This window comes from Martes martes (genome assembly GCF_963455335.1).
Source record: "Martes martes genome assembly, chromosome: 11".
NCBI classification, from domain to species: Eukaryota; Metazoa; Chordata; class Mammalia; order Carnivora; family Mustelidae; genus Martes; species Martes martes.
This window is the reverse complement of record NC_137899.1, coordinates 46623489-46638693: the sequence shown is the minus strand read 5'-3', so window position 1 is coordinate 46638693 and position 15205 is coordinate 46623489. Positions and strand designations below refer to the sequence as shown.

Here is a 15205-nt window from a genome sequence, read left to right as displayed (position 1 = left end):
AGATGATCTTGTGATTTTTTTTCCCTTCATTTTATGACTATGCTATGTCGTGTAGACTTAATTACAGGTATTGAACCATCCTTTCATCACTGGAATAAATTCCTCCAGATCATAGTGTATGATCTTTTTAATATATTGTTGATTTTGTTTACTAATATTTTGTTGAGAATTTTTGCATCTATGTTCATCAGGGAAATTGGCCTGTAATTTCCTTTTATGTGTGTGGTATCCTTGTTTGGTTTTGGTGTCAGTAATGCTGGCCTCATAAAATGAGTTTGGAGACATTCCCTGCTTTTCATTTTTGTGGAAGGGTTTGAAAAGGATTAGTATTATTTTTTAAAATGTTTGACAGAATGCACCAGTGAAGCATCTGGTCCTGGACTTTTGCTTGTAGGGAGGTTTTTGATGACTGATTCAATCTCCTTAAAGTCACTGGTCTATTCATATTTTCTATTTCTTCACAGTTCAGTCTTGGAATATTGTATATGTTGAAGAACTGACCCATTTCTTCTAGGTTGTTCAGTTGGTTGACATATAATCATTCTTAACAGTCTCTCAGGATCCTGGGTAATTCTGTATTGTCGGTTGAAGCACCTCTTTCATTTCTTATTTGATCTTTTTCTCTTGGTCATTCTAGCTAAAGATATGTCCATTCTGTTCTTGTCAAAGAACCAGCTCCTAGTTCCATTAATTTTGTTCTGTTGTCTTTTTTTGTCCCTATTTCACTTATTTCCTCCTTATCTTTGTTGTTTCCTCTCTTCTACAAACATTGTGCGTCATTTGTTCTTTCTGTAGTTGCTTGAGGTGTGGAGTTAGATCGATATTTTTCTTCTTTCTGGGGGTAGACTTTATTTCTGAGAATTTCCTTTTCAGAACTGCTTTTGCTGCATCCCTTAAATTTTGGTATCTTATTTTTTCACTTCATTGTCTCATGATATTTTTTGACTTCTCATTTAATTTCTTAATGGGCCCATTGTTTGTTCAGTAACATGTTGTTTAATTTCTACTTATTTGTGATTTTTCCAGGTTTTTTTCTTATAGTTGATTTCAGTTTCATATGATTGTAGTTAGAAATGATGTCTGGGGGCACTTGGGTAGCTCAGTGGGTTAAAGCCTCTGCCTTCGGCTCAGGTCATGATCCCAGGGTCCTGGGATCAAGCCCCGCATCGGGCTCTCTGCTCAGCAGGGAGCCTGCTTCCTCCTCTCTCTCTGCCTGCCTCTCCGCCTACTTGTGGTCTCTGTCTGTCAAATAAATAAATAAAAAATCTTTTAAAAAAAAAGATGTCTGATATGATATCAATCTTCTTAAATTTATTAAGACTCAAGGAAAATTCCATACATTCCTGTACATCCTCACTCCGCCCTATACCTGTGGCCCCTCACCACTACCTCGTGGCTGAGGTCTCCCCTTTGATGTCCAGCCTGCTGCTCCCTTGCAGGGTATTCAATAAACTTCTATGTCCTTTAAAAAAAATTATGAAGACTTGTTTTGTGGGGGCGCCTGGGTGGCTCAGTGGATTAAAGCCTCTGCCTTCGGCTTAGGTCATGATCCCAGAGTGCTGGGATCGAGCCCCGCATCGGGCTCTCTACTCAGCAGGGAACCTGCTTCCCTTCCTCTCTCTCTGCCTGCCTCTCTGCCTACTTGTGATCTCTGTCTGTCCAATAAATAAATAAAATCTAAAAAAAAATAAATAAATAAAGACTTGTTTTGTGTTCTAACATACCATCTATCCTTGAGCATGTTCTATGTGCCCATGACAAGAATGTGTATTCTGCTGGTTTGGGATGGACAGTTCTGTATATATTAAGTCCATCTGGTCTAATGTGTCATTTAAGGCCAATGTTTCCTTATTGATTATTTTGTGTGGGTGATTTCTCTATTGATGTAAGTGGGGTATTAAGATCCCCTGTAATTTTTGTATTGCTGTGTGTCTTTTCCTTTAGGTCTGTGAATATTTGTTTTCTATATTAGGTGCTCCTATGTCCAGTGCATAGATATTTATGAATTTTGTATCTTCTTGTTGGACTGACAACTTTATCATTATGTAATGGCCTTTTTGTGTTCTATACAGTCTTTGTTTCAAAGTCTATTTTGTCTGATATAAGTAAAGCTCCCCCAGCTTTCTTTTGGCTTCTACTGACATGGAACATCTTTTTCCATCCCTTCGTTTTTAGTCAGTGCTTGTTCTCACATCTGACTGGGTCTCCTGTAGACAGTGTATAGCTGGCCAGCTTTAAAAGGCACGGGAAGAATACAGAACACTTGCTCCCAGCTTTAGTAAGGCAGAGAGAGAACACAAAATGGTGCCACCAGAACCCTCATCTCTGGAGAGAATCCCACCAGGCCCCTGCTCCTCCAGTAGATGCTTTAGGATTAGTAAGCGAATCTCCTTCGTGTATAGGCTGGGTGCTTTCCAAACTGCAGATTCTGCATGGGGCCCTGGAGCAAGTGAGTCTGCCTGAAACCCTTCAATAGCAGTCTTGCAGTTCTTGGCAGCCTCAGGTCTCATGGACACAAAGCTCTACTGGTTTTCAAAGCCAAAAGTTTCAGAGTCTGGCTTAGGGGTTGGAATATCTGATGTAGAGGTACAAGATTTAATAGTTGGGGTATCTGAGGTAGAGTACAAACTCATTGCTCTTCAGGGAAAAGTTTCAGATTTGTGAGATCCCTCCTGATTGTGGGTTGCTTGTGCTGGGTAGAATTTTTTATGAGACTCTACCTCTCCTACCTACCTTGATGTGCCCCTTTTTTTTTGCTTGATGTGAAGCATCTGTTCAACTAGTTTTCAAGTCATTCTCAGAATTTTTTCTACATGTAGCTGTAGATTCAGGGTATCTGTGGGAGGAAGTCGGTTCAGGATCTTCTTATGTTGCTGTCTTGGGCTGCCTGGCTTAAGGATCATTTTTAAATGAAAATTTCTAAGACCTTGCTTTGTAGATCCAGTTGACTAGTTGTCTGGTGGCACCTAATATTTAGAAAACCCTGTAAATTGGAAGTCTGAGCTAGGATAGTTTTTCTGTCTTTTCCCAGTGACTGTTCTCACTGTCCTCTGATTTTAATGTATATTGACTGGCTCCTGGGTACCATTTTGACCCATCTTAGACCAACCAACTCCTTCTTTATCAGTACAATACGAATCTTTTCTAAAATTCTCAAGCTTTCTTCTTGCAGATACTCAGTAATCATTATGTACTTTCATTTGATTCTAATAGAGACTTTCTATCTCAACTGTTGAACTGATGGTGCTCTTTATTAGGTGCGTTCATTTAAAAAAACAAAAAACAAAAAACTCTTCTAATTACTATTAACTCCAAAATGGCCCTAAGCAACTTTTTATAAATATTAACAGTTGGTAAAATAAGCTGGGAGTTCCTAACTTGTCTGTGGCTTTCAATATGGAAGCAAACAGTCTGCAGACCAAGTAATAGGCTAACACTTTCCCCATCATTGAAACTTCATTTTCTCTGAAATTATTTTCCTGTGATTTGCTGGCAGACATTCCACTACAACCGTGAAGATTAAAGGCGCAAATTTTGATTTAGTCTCCTATAGCTCTCAGCCTCCTATTTGTTTATGGTCCAAATTTACAGTGTTTCTACATGGGGTCATCAGAGGACAGGGTAGCTCTTGGAGAAGTTTAATGGTGATGATTAATTCTTTGAATTAGTTTCTGCTTCAAAGCCTTCCCACATAGACCAAACTCCTACATTTATTACTGCATCTCTTCCTCATTTTCAATTCAGCTTTTATTCCCTCAAAACTCTGTTCAAATTTCACTGCCTTCAAAATGTGTCCTTTTGTAAACCATGCCATGTCTAATCATCCCATCAATCCACAGTCTCTATTGGCAACCAGAATTTTACATTATGATTATTGGTGCATATTTCATGAGAGAAACATGGCGTCTCTAAGTCATATGGTCTTCCTAATCCTGGAAACATTCTAAACTCCAAATATATGTCTGTTTACACTGGTTTCCTTATTTGTAGTTTTGTCATTACTCTGTAGGCTTACTTGCATATTATAATCTTTAAATAACTATCTATAGAATGACTATACTTTCTTTTTATTTATGTGAGTATATAAGAGATCCCAAAATGTAGGAGTGCAGGAGAGGTGGTAAAAATTGCTTGAAATGAGAAAATTTATGAATTGAAATTGGTTTTTAACCTAGGCCTAAAAAGTTGATAATGTGTAGTCATCCTCTTCTAGGCAATAAGGTCTTTGGAGCCTATCTTATTACAACTATCCCCAGAGCATGGAAAATGGACTTGTTAGACAAGGTACATCAAGTGAGGACAGTTGGTGGAATATCTTTAAACAAAACAGACACAAAGCCATGCTTGAGCTGGAGAGCTACAGGGAGTCATTTGGGGGTATAATGTAGTCGCTGCAGTGTGGCTGGCAGACTATTTGGCTGATAATTTGCAGGACTGATTGGAAATGTAAGACTCTCTCAGAGAAAGATCTGAAACCAAGACCTGGGGCTGGGGTGGGGGTGGGGGGCGGGGGAGAGGAGTAAAACTAAAGGGAAAACTTTTCCAAGAGCCCTCATTCTGAGAAGATCCTGCAAGCTTCCGTGAGGAACTGACTGGGATAGAACCCACAAGACACGTTAGTGTGATGGAAGATGAGCCTGGAGAGATCAAAACAGGAGTTGTATTTCATCATAGAACAAATGGAATTCTATTGAAATACTTGATATGGAACCATCTATTTACATAAGCTTGTAAAGTTAAATTGATTGGGGCTGCTGGATGGCTCAGTCTGTCGCATGGCCGACTCTTGATTTCAGTTCAGGTCATCATCTCGGGGTCCTTGGATTGAGCCCCATGTTGGCCATGCTCAGTGGGGAGTCTGCTTGAGGATTTCTCTCCCTTTCCCTCTGCCCTGCTACCACTCTCTTGCTCTCTGAAATAAATAAATAAATCTGTTTAAAAAAAAAAAAAAGAAAGAAAGTTAAATTAATTAAACTGATAATTATAATAAATGTGACTATTTTGTTGATTGTATTCATAACTCTTCAAAATGACCCTACTATATAATTTCTTTCATTTAGAAGCATAATTACTTTCATTTAATACTGTAATGTAGTTCAGTGTAACCTCATCATAGCACTTCCAGAAGCAGGCTTTTTTTCTTCTTGTCTAGAAGACATTGACTGAGCGTAATTGGGTGCAGCTGTTTAACTCAGAGTTTTTCAGAGTCAAATGAATTAATCCATGCAAAGAAGGGGAACTAAAGAAGGTTTAAAGGATGCCACATGTCTTCGTACTTCTTCTTATCACTGTAAGCTCAATATTCTGTAGTATAACTTTTAATTAAAAATTTCATTGAAGCCCAAAAGTATTTATAACACAACTCTAAATAATTTTCAAAATATGAACTATAACATTTACCAGTTATGATTACACAAATTGGCTTTTCCTGAGTTTTCTGTATTTTCTCACAATCTTAGCACTTCAACAAAAAGAAAAGTGTACAACTACTGAAAGATGAAGCTTATACTATCAGACCAGTGGAATGGTTTTTACTGATACCTTTCTGTGAGTACACTTATAAGCAGAATTAGGAAAATATGATTAAGCACATTAATTCAAGTTGACTGAAACACACTGGAGCACCTCCATTCCTGTAGTGGTGGGGGAGGGATGGTCAGCTCCTCCACTGACAGGAGGTGATGAAAGTAGGCATGGTATTGTTATACTAGATGGTGTTTTTCAACTATGCACCAGACACTGAGCTAGGCACTTAATTTTTTAAAAAATATCATTTAATATGCATAATAGTACCATAAAATAAGTACTATTATTAGCTTCCACTTTGTAGTTTAGGAAACTGAGTATTGGAACAAGTTAAATAATTTACTCCAGGGTACATAGTTAATAAGTGGTAGAGCCAAAATTTGAACCAAGGCTATTTGACTTCTCATTACTAAAAAAGTAAATTTGGAGATGAAATTAACAGTTGATAAGTTCAAACTCAAAAACAAAAATAAGGGCACCAAGGTGGCTCAGTGGGTTAAAGCCTCTGCCTTCGGCTCAGGTCATGGTCCCAGGGTCCTGGGATCAAGCCCCGCATTGGGCTCTCTGCTCAGTGGGGAGTCTGCTCCCCCACTCCCCCATCTGTCTCTCTGCCTACTTGTGATCTCTGTCTGTCAGATGAATAAATAAAATCTTTTAAAAAAATAATAATGAAGTCACAAGAAGGAATTGTTCAAGAATGAAAATATGAAATAAAAATAAAAATCTGGGGGAAATAAGGACAAATAAAACTGTGTTTAATCTCAAATAATGCCAGAGATAAAGTTATTATTTGAATTTCTGGATTTCCCATAATGCTTTTAAAACCATGAGTCATTTTACTTTTTAGTCACTGAAAATAAACAAAGCCAGGTAGTCTGGGACTTTCAGACAAACAAATAGATAATAGGAAAGGGCATAAAAATGAAGTACTGTTTTCAGTTAAATGAAGTTAAGTAATTACATTTCACATCTTTATTCCAAATCACATGTGCATTACATATTATTATATGTGTAACATATATGCGTATATACTTGCACATATTATATGCACATATTATATGCATGACATATTACACACATAGAGAACTTGCATAAAAATGTGCCATGATAGGGGTGCCTGGGTGGGTCAGTTGGTTAAGCATCAGACTCTTGATTTTTGCTCAGGTCATGATCTCAGGGTTATAAGACTGAGCCCCGCCTCAGTCTCTATACTCAGCAAGGAGCCCGCTTGGCATTCTCTCTCTCCCTCTCCCCCTCTCTGCCCTACCTCTCTTAAAAAAAAAAAAAAAAAGTGCTATGATAATTGACATTAAATAGGGATGCAAGTCATGGGCCTGATGTCAGACTTTGCAGAGTATAAACATGCACTTTTTTTCTGCCCAACCCCAAGTGAAACCCTCAACCCAATTTATTAGGAAAGGAAGTCATGGATGTAGTGATTAGAGAGTTGTCTGCCTACATGTGCAGTTTCAACTAGGAGTACCTTAAATTCAGTGAAGCACAGAAATGCAGAGTTATGGTTGGATTCAGCCCTTAATCTTCATTATTTGTTTATAATAAATCGTGTTATTTATTGTACTTTGTTAAAATGGGCTTCATCTTAAAAATAAAGTTAAAGTTTGTGTTAGTGACCACATCAGTGCATGGTGTTAAAAGGTGGATTCTGCTGGGGAGAGGAAAGCACCTTTTTTACCTCAGGGACACCCAATTTATTTTGCTGCTCCACAAAGGAATGAAAACATAGAGATTTGAGGTAACACAACAAAGGTGACAAGGAAGATAACATGGTGAGACCATAAGAGATACACTTACTGGGAATGGAAAGATTTTGAAGAAGTGGATGAAAAAGCAGGAAAATCCTGAAAGTAATTATAGTATGAAGATCCTAGATTACCCGAAGATATTTGAAAGTCAACGGGTAAATATATAGATTTTTTTAAAGAAAGAAAGAGAGGTTAAGCTAAAGGTGATTAATTAGATATGAGTTTGTTTCAAGAATGACACCAAACTGAGTTCCACAAGTAAGGAAGACTTCATTCTAGGCTATTACAATAGAAACTGAAATTAACTCCATGGAAACAAAAAGTAGGAATGTTTCTAAGTATTGGATGAATTAGTGAGAAAGCAGTGGAGGGCGTTAGGGGAGAGACTGATCAATGCAATGTGTAGAAGACACTGAGTTACTCCTGAGTTTGCAAACATTTTTTTCAGTAATTATGTCATGCATGTTTGCTAACCACTATCAGTTGAAGAAGTTGGAGACCTACCATCCTGCGTAGACTGAGGTGTCAGGGCACTATCTCCTTTGATGTTTCCATGTCAAAGAAGTGGTTCCCAACTACTTGAGAAAGATATTTCCTAGGTTGGAAGACTGAGAAGAGACTAGGAGAAATTTACATAAATTTCAAAGGAACAGAAAAAGAATTTACAGTTTTAAGTTTTTCAAATAAATGCTTTAAGAAAAGGGACACCAGGAACCTAAAGACAGGAAGAAATCTGTCAAGTTCAGTCAAACTAAGGGTAATGTCAAGGCTATCTTGATCAGGTTTTAGTAAATGAACAGTTGGAAATATATAAACACGGGTGGCCTTTTCAGAAAAGCAAGGCATGTCCTGGGATTTCTAATACAATTTTTTCCCCCTCATCCATCCAAAATTTACTGCAAAACCCTTAAGTTCTGACAGTAACTGAACCAAAGACTTCAGCTGCAAAGATATTGAATGAGACAAAATCTCTGGCCAGAAGGTTCTCATAGGCTAATGGAGGTAAAGGTGAGTGGGTCAACAGACAATTATCAGAAGTCTTTACAGTGATACGGCTGCAGTGTTGTGGGAACAGAGAGCGTATAGCACAGCTCCATTTGGGGAATCCGAAAGTCAGAGAAGGTTCACAGAGGAAGAAAACACAGTCCTGAACAGTGCTTAGCAAGTAGGTAGGGCAACCAGACATGGAGAACGGTGAACACCAAGTGGCAGAGAAGTAGGAAAGCAGCATTTCAGTTCATAGAAAAACAAATGGCTTTCTGTGGAGAGAATGTAGGGAAACCATGGGCAATGACAGACAATGAGGATTTCCCGTATCCTGGTAAAGAATCCAGCCCTCAGCTAGTAGGTATTAAGGACACTGCGATGCTTCTATTTGCACTTTAGAAACACACTTTTGGGGGTCAGGGTGGATGAGGGCTGCAGGAGAAATGGGAGACAGCAGGAGATAGGAGAAACGTGCACCATAGCCTGGAAGAAAACATGGGGTCAGGAGATAGTACATTGAATAAATCAGATTCACTACCTGGATGTCATAGCTGAGGGAGTGCAGGGATTAAAAATTATTGGGAAACTTCCCATTTATGAAGAAGAGATACGAAGCTTCTCTTCGAAAAGAGGAGGGAAGAAAGAGTTATAAGACTCAGTTCATGGGTCTTTTACTTCAATAAGCTGAGAGTGATTCGGGACTTACATATCTTACAGTTGTTATAAAGTTCAGATAGGATGGTTATATGAAAATGCTCTCTGGAAAGATCCAGGCGAATATGAGACTTCATTCTTCTCCCATCTCAATTCTTTTTTGAATTTATATTGGCTATCAGTCAATAAATAAATATATAAGTGGCTTCCACTATCAGAGTCAGTATGAAATTTTAAGGCAATTTCTGAAGAATACAAAAGACATCAATGACTCAATAATAATTCTCAGGATTGCTACAGAGTTTGTTTAGGTCTGGTGAGGGAGATCTGTCCCCAAAATACAATACTAGGGGCTTTCTAAATAGTGTGCTTCTTAAAAATCTTGGCTCTATATCTGGTTTCTCTTTGCTTTAATTTCTCCTTTCTCTTTACCTCCCTCTCAATTCCATTACACTGATGTGCTTCAATTGCCTTCTGGAGGTACATTGCACATACTACTACTGTGACCATTAAAAATCACCCATAGCAATCTGCACATTTCTATGACTAAAAAGAAATTAGAATAATGCAAGGAACATGTAGGGAATAGTGCTAAGCATGTATATCCCTGACATTAAAATACAATTAATTATATTTTTACTGTATTAATGTTATGTTCTTTGCTCATCTCTAAGCTATAAAAACCTTGAAACTATAAAAACCTTCATAAACCAAGATTTATCTTTTATATTACATTTAAGCTCCAGTACAATGAATGCAATAAACTTTCAGCATATACTTTTACCAAGAAAAAGAAATCTATCCTCTGATCGCACTTCTCATTTTGTTTTATTTTTATGGAAATTGACATGAATTTTTAGTGTAATTACTTCAAACAGATGTTCAATTCTCTTATCCTGATAATAGGAAACACAGTACAATGAAAGGAGATATTTTGGAAGAGTTCATGAAAGAGTTTGGTGAAGTTCATGAAATAGACCAAATAGGGAAATTGGAGGGTTGCTTTAAAGATGTCAAAATACAAGTTTAAATTGATTAAATGATGAATTATTAAAAACATATTCTTAAAATTGTATATGTGAAGACAGAGATTGGAACACACCAACTTAAACTAATTCAAACCTTGTTTTGAGTTCATAAAAATAAAGAAATCCAAACATTTTCATTTTATTTCTCAACCTTTTATATGGAGTGTCACAAACAGGTTTAAGCTAGATATGCTTTAGTTAAGGCTTCACAGTAAGATAGAAGTTGTAATATGTAGACATTGGTTCATTCATTTCTTTCTGTGTTACATATTTCATGTAAAATGTACATTTTTGTAGGTTTGCTTAAGATGCCTAGAGCTTTATGGGGGAAAAATAAAAGTCATAAAGCAGTCCTTTGAAAATTTTATGTTAGAATGTGTATGCCAAAAAAATATGGTATATTTAATATACAATGACAAGTGTGCAGATTCTAAATGTTTATGATAGCATGTCCAGGATCTAGCTAAGAAATTGTCCTCAGAAAGACTAAAGAAAAAAAAAAAGAAAGAAAGAAAAAGGTTGCATAAGCTGTTGCTAAATGAGCTGTAGAACCACATCATTCACTATAATGATAATCAGATTTATCTGCCCAGGTTTATTTGGATGCAAATACAGATAATCAAAGTCTCAAAAGGTTCAATATTGGGGAGATATGGTAGTAGAAAATATCCTAACAGTAGGGCAATAGATACGGAAAAATGGAATTTCCAAAATGTTCAGCAGCTAAATTTTCATTCCTCTATATGGAAAGACTATAAATTAACCTGATATTTGGATTTGTACATGTTTAATTTACTACCATACATTTTCTGAAATAATGTCATGCAAAACAGTACTTATCTAATTAAAATAATGTTTATCAATCAAAACAACTTTCAATGTGAAGAAGAGGGAGGAAATTATTTTCTGAAGCACATATAAAGACTTTATTTCCAGGGTCACTTTTTATATTAAAAATAAGATAGGAGTTGCACTCCTAGAATGTGGTTGAAAATCACAAATTACAGAATTAACCTGTGATAGCCATAAACCCAGCCTTTCTTTCTCTCCTAATGTTTCCCTGATGACTCATGCCTGGAGTGCTCCTGGACATTTAGCTTAAAAGCGCACACTTCCTAAGGATTCCAGTTAGTGGTCAATGCACTGAGTTGATTAAAGCACCCGTTGAAAGCAAAGTCAAAGATCTTAACGATTTCATGTTTTCATAGATCGGTTGCCATTTTTTCAATGGCTGTAATGATGACAAGTCAACATGCCTAGTCTTTGTATCTGAGACAGTATATGGCCGCCACTATGCTTCACTGTTTGCCAAGGAACAACTTAGAGTGCCAGTTTCTGGACTTTTTGTAGGTGAAGTCTCATCCATTATTAACTCTCCTGGCATCCCGCATTCTCCCTACCACCATGCCAATTAAAAATAGATTGGGAATTAGTTAAAACTCAGTTCAAATCTTAGCTTCTTTAATTAAATTTCTGCTCTTTGAGACAGTAAACTTCAACTTGTTGAGCTTCAGTTTCCTTTAAAGTAAAAATCAGATGTTAGTACCTATGTCAAAAAGTTGTAGAAGGTACAAACTTCCAGTTATAAAATAAATGAGTCATGGGGATGTAATATAAGGCATGGTGGCTATAGTTGACTCTTCTGTAATGTATATTTGAAAGTTGCTAGGAGAGTAGGTTTTAAAAGTCTATCAGTCGAAAAAAATTGTAACTCTGTATGGGAACAAATGTTAGTTGGATGTGTTATGATCATTTCACAAAGTATGCAAATATCAAAGCATTATGTTGTACACCTGAAACTAATGTTATCTTTCAGTCATACCTCAAAAAAATGTAGTGGTGACAATTACCTGAGGTGATGTATACAATATTCATAGCACAGTGCTTGACAAAAGATGGGCAATCAGTAACTGCTCATTGAATGTTTTCATCTAAGTATACCCTGTATAAAGAGAAGTCTAAAGGGAAGTCCCGCAGAGAAAGGATTGATGTCTGGTATGAAGTCCAGATGAACCTGTAGCTACTCATTCAGGAAGCAGTCTGGTCCTATTCAAAACACAAGAGAACAAAGGCAGAAAAATTCTAGAGCAATGCTTCTCAGATTTTATGTGCACGCAGACCACGTGGGGACCTTTATAAAAGGCAAATAATGATTTAGTGGATGGGATCTTAGAGACTGCATTTCTAGCAAACTTCAGCTGGTGCATATGCTGCCTGCCCACTGAATACACAGTAACAAAGTCTGAGAGCACTTGAGTGCATGGCAATTTATGAACTACTGTACTCAAATCCATATATGTCTAATCCAGCATTCTGTTTCCTGATACAACAGGTTAAAATTAATCGATTCCTTTGTTCATTTAACAAAAGATTATTTAGTGTCTTTTATGTGCCAGGCACTTAGGTTCTAAGTATAAAATAACAAGAGAGAGAAAGATCATGCCCTCATTGGGTTTTTAATCTAGTAGTAGGATTAGAAGATAAACTTATAAACAATTCATTAGGTTCCAGTGGTGAGTAAAGCTGTAATGAAAATAAAATGTAGTTATCGTGAGATTGTGTATGGTCAATAAAGCCTCCTCCGGGAAGGGGACAATTGAACCGAAACCTGAATATTGAAAAGTAGTCTGCCATGAGATCTGAAATTGTCATACAAAGGGAAGGGAGAATGCCAAGTCCCTGAGGCAGTGATAAGATTATTCTGTAGGAGAAAAGGGGAAAAAACCATTGTGGCTAGAACATAATGCCATTATATGGATGCAAAACAATGATGAGCTGTTGGGAACAATCAGAGCCAGGGGCTTAGCTGGAAATGTTGGGAGGAGTGCAGTAAAGGCTGACATCTAAGGGAATTTAGAGGTTGAATCCAAGGTGGGTTTTAGGGGCGCCTGGGTGGCTCAGTGGGTTAAAGCCGCTGCCTTCGGCTCAGGTCATGATCCCGGTGTCCTGGGATCGAGCCCCGCGTCGGGCTCTCTGCCCAGCAGGGAGCCTGCTTCCTCCCTTCTCTCTCTGCCTGCCTCTCTGCCTACTTGTGATCTGTCTGTCAAATAGATAAGTGAAATCTTTAAAAAAAATAAAAAAAAAAAAAAAAAAAAAACAAAAAAAAACAAGGTGGGTTTTAATAGCTCCACAGAGGATTAAGATGTGTTCTAGAACAAATGTACCTACAGGAAGATGCACCTGGCTAAGCAGAACAAGACGAGTGAAAAGAGCTAACATAAGATACGGGACACGGGTTGGAAAAAAAAAAAAAGAATAAGTCATAAAGCAAGAAAGGTTGAAATTGTACATCCCTTTAGTTTACAAGAGAGAAATCTACCACTTTTGCTTTGAAAATTAATTTTATAATAGCACCCACATAGCATACTTTAAGTTGCTGCAGAATGAGTTAAATTTCTCTGAGTAGAAATGATTAAGTAACTATGAGAAGAAATAAAACTGTAATTCCTGGTTGATTATAGGCTAGAGCCCCAAACTTGCCTTCCTTTTCACAGGATATTAGGAACGAAAGTGAAAGAGAGTAGATAGAACATTAAAAGTAACAGCAAAGAACTAAGACATATGCGAGTCCCCTCTTGCCCTCAGAAAAAAGTTTAGTAGGAAGAAGAGTCATCATTATTACGTAAATTGTAAAATATCAAATACCTTGTACCAAAATGATTTTCGTATTCTACCTTCGGTACCTATAAATCTACAATCTATCTTCATATTGTTTTACTGGGATGTAAGCCAAACCCCAAAGCCAATAAAAGCAGAATTAAAAGAGATCCCACAGATCACAGTAACTGAAGACTGAATGATATAATGATGAATCCATTGTCATTTCAGTGAGTCTGACTTACTAGTAAGCAAATCGGATCATTTAAAGCCTTGCAGACTGGTGGCTTATTAATGCTCCACTTGACTTCTTTTTTTTTTTTTTTTAAGGATTTTATTTATTTGACAGAGATCACAAGTAGGCAGAGGCAGGCAGAGAGAGAGAGGAAGGGAAGCAGGCTCCCTGCTGAGCAGAGAGCCTGACGCGGGGCTAGATCCCAGGACCCTGAGATCATGACCTGAGCCGAAGGTAGAGGCTTTAACCCACTGAGCCACCCAGGCGCCCCGCTCCACTTGACTTCTGATTGTGTCTAATGATTTAAGGCCCTGCAAACTAGTAACTATTTACCTGTTAGAGCATTTCCAATGGACTTCTGATTTTCTATCATGGTTTTCAAATGTATGAATAAAGGATGGGACATTAACACAATGCTCCTAGCCTTCCATCAGTGAGAAACAGCTCTGTGTTGCTTTTCTAATAGCAGTGAAAAGTAGCATAATTAGTCACTCTCACCTGAAGGTGTAATGGCCCAAGGCACACATTTGGGATATATTTATCCAAAATTATGGTCATGTTTTCTGGCAAAATAATAGATCAGCTTTTGCTTGTTTTTGGATTGTTTTGCTCTGTTCCACTGATGTCAATGACACCCTACATTAACCAGCAACGCCATAGAGTTCATTTCATATTCTATTTTGGTCATTTGTAATCCTTTTAGCTGTCTTTGGCATTCATTAATCACAAAGACATTTTCTTCCTCATTGGCCTTTTGTACATCTCATTGTATTCACTCAACAAATACTAAAGACATGCCAATCTTAGAGCTCTCAAGGCAAGGGAGGGAGTAGGGTCAGATGAAGCTGGGAAGAGAATCCAGAGCCAGGTCATTAGAGGTCCTGTAAACATTTAAGAATTTTGATCTCTATCTTAAGAGCAACAGGAAACCGCTGACGAGTGTTTTAAGTGATGGAGTGACACCATCTTCTGCCATTTGCTTACCTTGTTGTTTTTCTCCCCCTCTTCCAATGGGACCACTTAAACAGTTTTATGTTTTAGTCTATTATTTACATATCTTGGCTATTTCCAACTAACACAGTAATTTTTATGAAAAAAAAAATAAATAAAGGTTGCCAGTCATACAAAAATAAATTCTCTGGGAGACATCGTTTTTGCAGAGATACCTGAGTTGGTTCATGAGAATATATGGTACATGCTGTGGGTAGAGGTGTTATTTGTAAATGATGATGTAAATGGTACATCTCCAATAATGCAATAAAAAGGGGAACGTAATTCATTGATGCTCCTTATTGCAAGGTTAATATTATAAATAGAAAAGTCACTAACTGGGCGGCAGCTATCTGTAGTAAAAAATACTTTCAGCACTGTGCTTGATCTACACACCTAAGCTTCTAATAATAAAAGAAGCTTCA

General features: G+C 37.3%; 1 protein-coding gene across 1 annotated transcript in view; it reads left to right on the top strand.

The window, feature by feature from the left end:
- Positions 1-15205, top strand: part of THSD7A (thrombospondin type 1 domain containing 7A) — a 434994-nt gene that overhangs the window by 324604 nt on the left and 95185 nt on the right. The window lies entirely within an intron of this gene.